This window comes from Eleutherodactylus coqui, chromosome 11, assembly GCF_035609145.1.
Source record: "Eleutherodactylus coqui strain aEleCoq1 chromosome 11, aEleCoq1.hap1, whole genome shotgun sequence".
NCBI classification, from domain to species: Eukaryota; Metazoa; Chordata; class Amphibia; order Anura; family Eleutherodactylidae; genus Eleutherodactylus; species Eleutherodactylus coqui.
In genome coordinates, this window is record NC_089847.1 from 109,989 (window position 1) to 120,693 (window position 10,705).

Here is a 10,705-nt window from a genome sequence, read left to right on the forward strand (position 1 = left end):
AGGCATGGTCGTGTGTGACAACGGCCGTAACCTGGTGGCGGCTCTGCAGCTCGGCAGCCTCACACATGTGCCATGCCTGGCCCATGTCTTCAATCTGGTGGTTCAGCGGTTTCTGAAAAACTACCCGCACTTGTATGACCTGCTCGGCAAGGTGCACCACATCTGCACACATTTCCGCAAGTCCACCACGGACGTTGCCACCCTGAGGACCCTGCAACATCCGTTTAATCTGCCAGAGCACCGACTGCTGTGCGACGTGCCCGCATACCGGAATTCTACGGTGCACATGTTGGCCAGGGTCTATGAGCAGCGTAGAGCAATAGTGGAATACCAACTCCAACATGGGCGGCGTAGTGGTAGTCAGCCTCCCCAATTCTTTACCAAGGAGTGGGCCTGCCAGATATCTGCCAGGTCCTCGGAAACTTTGAGGAGTCTACCCAGATGGTGAGCGGTGATGCTGCAATCATTAGCGTTACCATCCTGCTGCTATGCCTGCCGAGAAGTTCACTGCAAGGCATAAAGGCCGACTCTTTGCGGTTGGAACAGGAGACGGGGGATGACAGTATGTCGCTTGATAGCCAGACCACCCTCATGTCTATATCTCAGCGCGTTTTGGAGGAGGAGGAAGAGGGGGAAGAGCAGGAGGAGGGGGAAGAGACAGCTGGGCACATTGCAGAGGGTACCTATGCTGCTTCTGTTCAGCGTGTATGGGCTGTGGAGGAGGAGGAGGAGGATCCTGAAAGTCATCTTCCTAGCGAGGACATCCATGTCTTGTGTACTGGTACCCTGGCACACATGGATGACTTCATGGTAGGCTGCCTTTCTTGTGACCCTTGTGTTAGACGCATTCTGGCCAACACGGATTACTGGGTGTATACCCTTATCGACCCACGGTACAAGGAGAACCTTTCCACTCTCATTCCCGAAGAGCAAAGGGGTACTAGAGTGATGCAATACCACAGGGCCCTGGTGGACAAAGGGATGCTAAACTTCCTATCTGACAGCGCTAGCGACAGAAGGCGCAGTTCCCGAGGGCCAAGTAGCAGGGAAGGCGCGGAGATTAGGCAGCACGTTCAGCGCAAGCAGGGGAACACTCTCCAAGGCCTTTCCCAGCTTTATTGCTCCCCAGCAAAACTGCGTCACCACTCCCCAGTCAAGGCTGAATCGGAGGGAGCACTGTAAAAAGATGGTGAGGGAGTACATAGCCGATCGTACCACTGTCGTCCATGATGCCTCTGCTCCATACAACTATTTGGTGTCAAAGCTTAACACGTGGCATGAACTTGAGGGTGTTTAGTGGAGCTGGGGGAATCATCACTGATAAGCGTACCTGCCTGTCAACTGCCAGTGCCGACATGCTTACACTCATGAAGATGAACAAAGCCTGGATTTTCCCAGATTTCTCTTCTCCACTGGCAGAGAGCAGTGGAACCTAAAGATTCTTTTCGCTGCAACCGCAGATAAAAGCATTCTTCTCTATCACTGGAAAAACGGGGCATTTAGCTTTGTCAATCTGTCTCTGATATTAGCCCTCCTACTCCTACTCCTCCTGAAACATCATGTCATCACGCTGAACTGCCAATTTTTCTGCGGCCCAAAAGGCTCATCTAACAATTTTTTTACAATTTTTCAAAGTTTAACATGAGCCAATTTTTTTAACAGGGCTGCCTCCAGGCTCTGTTACAAATTAAGCAACAGCAAGCTGTATCTTTCAAAAAATATTTATGGGTTTCACCTGCCCTCTCGGTTGAGCAATTTTTCAGGGGTACATTTGTACTGTTAGTACACTAATTTTTCTGGCCCTCGCCTATACTCTTATCAACTAATTTTTCCGGCCTTCGCCTACACTCATGGTACCCCAATGTTTCAGGGGTTGGCCTATACTCTTGCTACAGACATTTTACTGGGGTCTGCCTGCCTATACTGCTGCCACATAAATGTTACAGGGGTCTGCCTATACTTCTGCCACATAAATGTTACAGGGGTCTGCCTATACTTCTGCCACATAAATGGTACAGGGGTCTGCCTATACTTCTGCTACCGAAATGGTACTGGGGTCTGCCTAGATTTTTGCTACAGAAATGTTACTGGGGTCTGTCTATACTTCTACTACAGAAATGTTACTCGGCTCAGTCTATACTGCTGCTACATAAATGTTACAGGGGTCTGCGTATACTTCTGCTACAAAAATGTTACTGGGGTCTGCCTATACTTCTGCCACATAAATGTTACAGGGGTCTGTCTATACTTCTGCCACATAAATGTTACTGGGGTCTGCCTATACTTCTGCCACGTAAATGTTACAGGGGTCTGCGTATACTTCTGCCACAAAAATGTTACTGGGGTCTGCCTATACTTTTGTCACGTAAATGTTACAGTAGTCTGCCTATACTTCTGCTACATAAATATTACAGGGGTCTGCATATACTTCTGCTACAAAAATGTTACTGGGATCTGCCTATACTTCTGCCACATAAATGTTACAGGGGTCTGCCTATACTTCTACTACAGAAATGGTACTGGGGTCTGCCTGTATTGCTGCTACAGAAATGGTACTGGGGTCTACCTATACTGCTGCTGCAAAAACGTTACAGGGGTCTGCCTATACTGCTGCTACATAAATGCTACAGGGGTCTGCGTATACTTCTGCTACAAAAATGTTACAGGGGTCTGCCTATACTTCTGCCACATAAATGTTAGAGGGGTCTGCCTATACTGCTGCTACATGAATGTTACAGGGGTCTGCGTATACTTCTGCTACAAAAATGTTACAGGGGTCTGCCTATACTTCTGCTACAAAAATGTTACAGGGGTCTGCCTATACTTGTGCTACAGAAATGTTACTGGGGTCTGCGTATACTGCTGCTACAGAAATGTTACAGGGGTCTGCCTATACTTCTACTACAGAAATGTTACAGGGGTCTGCCTATACTGCTGCTACATAAATGTTACAGGGCTCTGCGTATACTTCTGCTACAAAAATGTTACAGGGGTCTGCCTATACTTCTGCTACAGAAATGTTACTGGGGTTTGCCTATACTTCTACTACAGAAATGGTACTGGGGTCTGCCTATACTGCTGCTACAGAAATGGTACTGGGGTCTACCTACTGCTGCTACATAAATGCTACAGGGGTCTGCCTATACTTCTGCAACAGAAATGTTACTGGGGTCTGCTTATACCTTTGCTACAGGAATATTACAGGGGTCTGTGTCTACTATGGGTGCACTAAGTCTTCCTATCGCGGTCTTCTACCTATCTGGCCCAAAAACACTGGCTGACTAGGGCATGGATTTTGGCCCGAGGCCAATATGTATTTTCTCTCGCGTTACCACAACTATCCGGGGCACTGCATTGGGACAAACAAGAGGAGCGATACTGCACTAATGAGACGTTCCCAGCTGCGCTAGCATCGGAGTCCGCTCTATGCCCACGATTGCTGAGGGTTTGTGCAGAGGCCTATGTCCTCGGCGCAGTGAAAGTCTGCCATGTTTGGGCACTCTGATTTCTTTATGTGTACTGTCTTTGGGTTCCTTGGACACACCCATGCTGTGGGTGCACACAGACTTCCCATAGCGGTGTTTTACCTGTCTGGCACAAAGACACTGACTGACTTGGGCAGGGTGCAGAGTGCAGATGGCTTTCCCCTTGCGTTGTCGATGAGGTATCCGACACCCAAACAGAATGAGTAGTGTGTGGACACATGGATTCCCCATTGCTATGTCACTCGCAGCACCTTGGGCCACACAATGTGTTTGCTGGGACCGAGCCTGACCCAGGGCCCGCTCACATACTTCCCACACAGAGTATTGCTGCATTGTGGAGATGTGTAGAAGTGCTTGGCTGGCACCTAAGTCCCCTTTATGCCCACGTTTGCAGCTCGTGACATTTTTGCGACAGAGGGGGCACGGGATTGGAATGATAATCGTACGTCAATTTATCATCGATTCTCAACAGCATTGTGGGCTATTGCCCACCCCTTTCGAAGAGGGTCGCTGCCTGGCCCTGCCAACCCTCTGCAGTGTGTGCCTCCGGTTTCTCCTCAACGCAGACACACTTGGAAATAGACATGAGGGTGGTGTAGCTATGAAGCGAGCGTGTGGCATGAGGGCAGCTGAAGGCTGCGCAGGGAAACTTTTGTGTGCGCTGTGGACGCAGGGTCATGCGGGGGGTTGGGCAGCATGTAACCCAGGAGAAGTGGCAACGGTGTGACCCGCAGGCAGTAATTGTGCTTGGTTGCAGGTAGTGTGGTGCTTAGCTAAGGTGTGCCTTGCTAATGAGGGTTTGTCCGAAGTAAAAATTGTTAGCGGGGGGGGGGGGGCAGACTCTTGCCCCTATTGTGGCTTAATAGTGGGACCTGGGAGCCTGAGATGCAGCCCTGCATGTGGCCCCTGCCCTGCCCCATCCGTTTCTGTGGTGTTTCCATGACTTTCTGAGGTTTTCCAGAGTTTCACAAGTGAAGACCTATCTGGAGCATCTGTCATATACAAAAATGCTCGAGTCCCCCATTGACTTCAATAGGGTTCGTTACTCGAAACAAGCTCTCGAGCATCGCGGAAAGTTCGACTCGAGCAACGAGCACCCGAGCATTTTGGTGCTCGCTCATCTCTATTTAAATCCTATCTGTACCCATAGAAAAAAGGGAGAAGAGGAGGAAAAAAAAGTGAGTGTGCAGTGGGGGTGGGGTGTGGTGAGGTGGGGGGATTAAAGAAGTAAAACAAGAGAAAGAGGGGAAAGCAGGCAGGTATAGTACTGTTAACCCTGCCATTCTGATGACCCACAGATGGGTCATATATATTCATCATGCCTAAGAGAACAAGTCTTGGAAATCTGTTAAGGACTCAAATTCTATCCATGGCTGCCATACTGATAGAAATCTATCTGCTTCCCAGTGCATTTTTCGCTCATAATATCTCCATATGACACATGTATGATATCTCTTGTTGCCAATCATACATGGATGGAACATGAGTGGTCCGCCAATGGTGTGGTATGACCACCCTAGCAGCTGCCAGGCAAAATCGTAGTAAACCTATCTTTTGAGATTTAATTGAGCTTGGGAGTATAGAAAGGAGGGCATCTTGTGGGGTGTTACCTATTCTATTATGTTTTTTTTTTTTTTTACTTATAATGCAAATACAGGCCTATACAGTTAAAGGAAATGTATCATGTATATTTTTTTTTACTAATTATAACAAGATAATGATACATTTTCTTTTTTATAGTCAGCTTTTATTTTACATAGTAACATAGTATGTTAGGCTGAATGAAGACAATGTCTATCTAGTTTAGCCTGTTTCAACCTCCTTGTTGATCCAGAGGAAGACAAAAACTTCAAGAGGCAGAAGCCAATTTGCCCTTTCGGAGGAAAAATTCCTTACCAACTCCATTATAGCAGTCAGAATAATCCCTGGATCAACTTCTGATAGTTCCTATGTGAATGTAAGACCCAGAACAACAACCCTCTGCTCACCTAATGTCTATATCCTATAATATCATAGAAAGACATCTAGTCCCTCTTAAACTCCTCTATGGATCCTGCCATCACCACATCCTCAGGCAGAGAGTTCCACAGTCTCACTGCTCTTACAGTAAAGAACCCCCTTCTGTGTTGGTGATGAAACCTGCTTTCTTCTAGATGTAGCGGATGCCCTCTTGTTACCGTCGTAGTCCTGGGTACAAACAGATCATGGGAGAGATGCTTGTATTGTCCCTTCGTGGATTTATACATAGTTATTTGGTCACCCCTTAGCCATCTTTTTTCCAGGGTTAATAATCCCAGTGTCAGGGTGCTGGGGTCCAGGTAACCGGAAGTTCCTAAACCTTCTCGCAACCCCTGTCCCTACCTACTTACGTCCCTAGGCGGGGCCCTAGAATGAAACTGGGCAACAGTCCCTAAGCCCGGTAGGTATGCGGGGCAAGAGTCAGACTCACAGACAAATACAGGTAAACACAAATACAAAGGCAGATCAGACAATCGGGGTCGGTAGCAGGAGAAGGCAAAGCCAGTTCCGAAGCAAGAGAGTCAAAGCAGGGAATCAAATACAGGTAACGCGGGTGTAGCTGGAGACCAAACATACACTGGCAAGGTCAGGAGGAAACTGAGCAGTTTAAATGCTGTCAGAACTCCTGCCCCAGCAGCTGATTGGGATGGGGAGCCTGACAGCAGCAGGACTCATTCACAGGGCGGCGGGAGTGAACAGACCATGGCGCGTGCTAAAGACAGGCAGTGACAGAAGGAATGCGCCCAGGTGTCATGGCAACGGGGACGCAGCACGGGGCAGTAACCCGCAGTGTCTTCAGCAACCCGGCTAACTTGGCGCACGCTCCCTGCGCACAGAGCCAGCATACTGGATCACAGTAGCCATGGAAGGGTCACCAAGACCGGGGCTCCTCTGTGCCACAGCCCCGCAGCCCGGGTACTAGGACCAGTAGTGCGGGTACAGAAACCCCCAGAACCGCCAGACATGACACCCAGTTTTGATGCCTCTCTGGGTATTCCAGTCCCCCCCTCATTCCATGTATTAATTTAGTTGCCCTTCTTTGAACCCCCTCAAGCACTGCAACATCTCTCCTGAGCACCGGAGTCCAGAACTGTACACAGTATTTCATGTGGGGCCTGACAAGTGCCTTATATAGTGGAAGAATAATGATCTCGCCCCTCGCCCATATACCTCTTTTAATGCACCCCAAGACTTTATTAGATTTTGCAGCAGCTGACTGGCATTGGTTGCTCCAGGTAAATCTACAATCCACTGGTACCCCCAGATCCTTTCCCTAGCAGTACCCTGTTTAGTGTATATTGGTGACATCCGTTTCTCCTGCCCATATGCATAACCTTACATTTATCAACATTGAACTTCATTTGCCATTTTTCTGCCCAAGCCCCCAGTTTATCTCGGTTCTTTTACAGTTGTACATTGTCCTCCGTTGCATTATTTATCTTGAATAATTTTGTGTCATCTGCAAATATTGATATTTTACTGTGCAGCCCCTCTATCAGGTCGTTAATAAATATATTGAGCAGAATGGGGCCCAATACTGAACCCTGTGGCACACTGCTAGCGACGGTGGCCTAATCAGAGTACAAACCATTTATTACCACCCTCTGCTTTCAATCTCTGAGCCAGTTCAGATACAAACATTTTCGCCCAATCTGAGCTGCCTCATTTTGTATATCAACCTATTGTGCGGCACGGTGTCAAATGCTTTAGAGAAATCCAGATATACGAGACCAATAGACTCTCCCAGGTCCAGCTTAGAGCTTACTTCATCGTAGAAGCTGATCAGATTGGTCTGACATGATCGACCCCTCATGAACACATGCTGGTGAGGAGTTATTCCATTGTTCTCCTTGAGGTTTTCTAGGATGGCATCTCTCAGAAACTCATTGAATATTTTTCCAGTTATTGAAGTGAGACTTACCGGCCTGTAGTTACCAGGCTTTCTTTTGGACCCCTTTTTATATATTGGAACTACATTGGCAATGCGCCAATACAGTGGTACAATCCTGGTCGTGATAGTATCCATAAACATTAGAAATAGTGGCCTAGCTATCACATTACTTATTCCCTTAGAACCCTTGGGTATATTCCATCTGGACCCGGCGATTCATTGATTTTAATCTTCTTTAAGCACTTCCTCTTGTGTTAGGCTTGTAATATTTTGCGGGGGGGGGGGGGGGGGGGAGGTTTGTCTTATTCCCCTGCATCTGATGTTACATTTCTTTTCATTCGTGAATACACTTGAAAAGGAACTATTTAATAGATTTGCCTTCCCCCCCCCCCCCCCCCCATCGTCTTCTATGACCCCTCCTGTATTATTAAAGGGCCAGTGGTTTTGGGTTATTTTTGCACTCTTCGGCGATCAGTCTTTCTGCCTGCTCCTTAGCAATTTTGATCTTTACATGTTTTGTTTTTTTCCGTTTGATTTTAGCTCTTCTTCACTGCCTTCTTGTTTAAACACGATATTTTTTTTTATTTATTGCCCGCCTTACAGTCTTGTCGAGCCCCATTGGTTTCCTTCTACTTGTAGTTCTTTTATTTTTAAAGGGTATGAACTGCTCACATGAGGTAATTAGGATGTTTTTAAACTTTCTCCAGTTCTCCAGGAACCCAAACAATTTTCATATTGCTGTTTTTTTATTCCATTGTCTGTGCATGAATATGTGAACAGACAGCGGCCTGAAGTAAAATTAAGTGTTTAAAGATCGCTTTACAACAGCCATATGGACCACAGATACAATGGACAGGAGCTGTGACATTAACTTATATGATGGTGTTTTGATCATATTCTGTGGTTACATGCTTAGCTAGGATGATGAGGTGAGTTGTGACCATCACCTATAGATTTCTGTGTGAGAATGTTGTGAGCATCCTCTGGGACCTGTGCAGGGAATGGAGGAGGTTAGCTGTGTCATCACCTATTGTGAATGGTGGACCCTGTGTTATCTATATATAGGTGTCACCCCTCAGTGTAATCCTGTCTGTGATGATAATTAGATGACAACTGAGAAATTTCATCTACAGAACAGGAAGTGTCAGACTATTATTAACTTAGTGGTCAATGTGCAGGGAGGAGGAGGAGGTGAGCTGTGACTATTGTGAATGGTGGACCCTGTGTTATCTATATATAGGTGTCAGCTCTCAGTGTAATGCTGCCTGCGATGATAATGAGATGATGGCTGAGAAGTTTCCTCTACAGAACATTATTAGTGTTCCGTGTGCAGGGAGGGGAAGAGGGGAGCTGTGACTATTGTGAATGGTGGGTCTTGTGTTATCTATATATAGGTGTCACCTCTCAGTGTAATCCTCTCTGTACAGGGAGGGGAGGAGGTGAGCTGTGACTCTTGTGAATGGTGGATCCTGTGTTATCTATACATAGGTGTCGCCTCTCAGTGTAATCCTGCCTGTACAGGGATGGGAGGAGGTGAGCTGTGACTATTGTGAATGTTGTCTTCTCTCAGTGTAATCCTGTCTGCACAGGGAGGGGAGGAGGTGAGCTGTGACTATTGTGAATGGTAGATCCTGTGTTATCTACATATAGGTGTCACCTCTTAGTGTAATCCTGCCTGTACAGGGAGGGGAGCTGTGACTATTGTGAATGGTGGGTCCTGTGTTATCTATATATAGGTATCTCCTCTCAGTGTAATCCTGTCTGTACAGGGAGGGGAGGAGGTGAGCTGTGACTATTGTGAATGGTGGCTCCTGTGTTATCTATATATAGGTGTCTCCTCTCAGTGTAATCCTGTCTGTACAGGGAGGGGAGGAGGTGAGCTGTGACTCTTGTGAATGGTGGATCCTGTGTTATCTATACATAGGTGTCGCCTCTCAGTGTAATCCTGCCTGTACAGGGATGGGAGGAGGTGAGCTGTGACTATTGTGAATGTTGTCTTCTCTCAGTGTAATCCTGTCTGCACAGGGAGGGGAGGAGGTGAGCTGTGACTATTGTGAATGGTAGATCCTGTGTTATCTACATATAGGTGTCACCTCTTAGTGTAATCCTGCCTGTACAGGGAGGGGAGGAGGGGAGCTGTGACTATTGTGAATGGTGGGTCCTGTGTTATCTATATATAGGTATCTCCTCTCAGTGTAATCCTGTCTGTACAGGGAGGGGAGGAGGTTAGCTGTGACTATTGTGAATGGTGGCTCCTGTGTTATCTATATATAGGTGTCTCCTCTCAGTGTAATCCTGTCTGTACAGGGAGGGGAGGAGGTGAGCTGTAACTATTGTGAATGGTGGGTCCTGTTATCTATATACAGGTGTCTCCTCTCAGTGTAATCCTGTCTGTACACGGAGGGGAGGAGGTGAGCTGTGACTATTGTGAATGGTGGATCCTGTGTTATCTATACATAGGTGTCGCCTCTCAGTGTAATCCTGCCTGTACAGGGATGGGAGGAGGTGAGCTGTGACTATTGTGAATGTTGTCTTCTCTCAGTGTAATCCTGTCTGCACAGGGAGGGGAGGAGGTGAGCTGTGACTATTGTGAATGGTAGATCCTGTGTTATCTACATATAGGTGTCACCTCTTAGTGTAATCCTGCCTGTACAGGGAGGGGAGGAGGGGAGCTGTGACTATTGTGAATGGTGGGTCCTGTGTTATCTATATATAGGTATCTCCTCTCAGTGTAATCCTGTCTGTACAGGGAGGGGAGGAGGTGAGCTGTGACTATTGTGAATGGTGGCTCCTGTGTTATCTATATATAGGTGTCTCCTCTCAGTGTAATCCTGTCTGTACAGGGAGGGGAGGAGGTGAGCTGTAACTATTGTGAATGGTGGGTCCTGTTATCTATATACAGGTGTCTCCTCTCAGTGTAATCCTGTCTGTACACGGAGGGGAGGAGGTGAGCTGTGACTATTGTGAATGGTGGATCCTGTGTTATCTATATATAGGTGTCACCTCTCAGTGTAATCCTGTCTGTACAGGGAGGGGAGAAGGTGAGCCGTGACTATTGTGAATGGTGGGTCCTGTGTTATCTATATATAGGTGTCTCCTCTCAGTGTAATCCTGCCTGTACAGGGAGGGGAGGAGGTGAGCTGTGACTATTGTGAATGGTGGGTCCTGTGTTATCTATATATAGGTGTCACCTCTCAGTGTAATCCTGCCTGTAATGATAAGATAACGGCTGAGCAGTTTCCTCTACAGAACAGGAAGTGTTGAACTATTAGGCAGTGTGAGAACTCCAGGATTTTAGATCATGGCATCA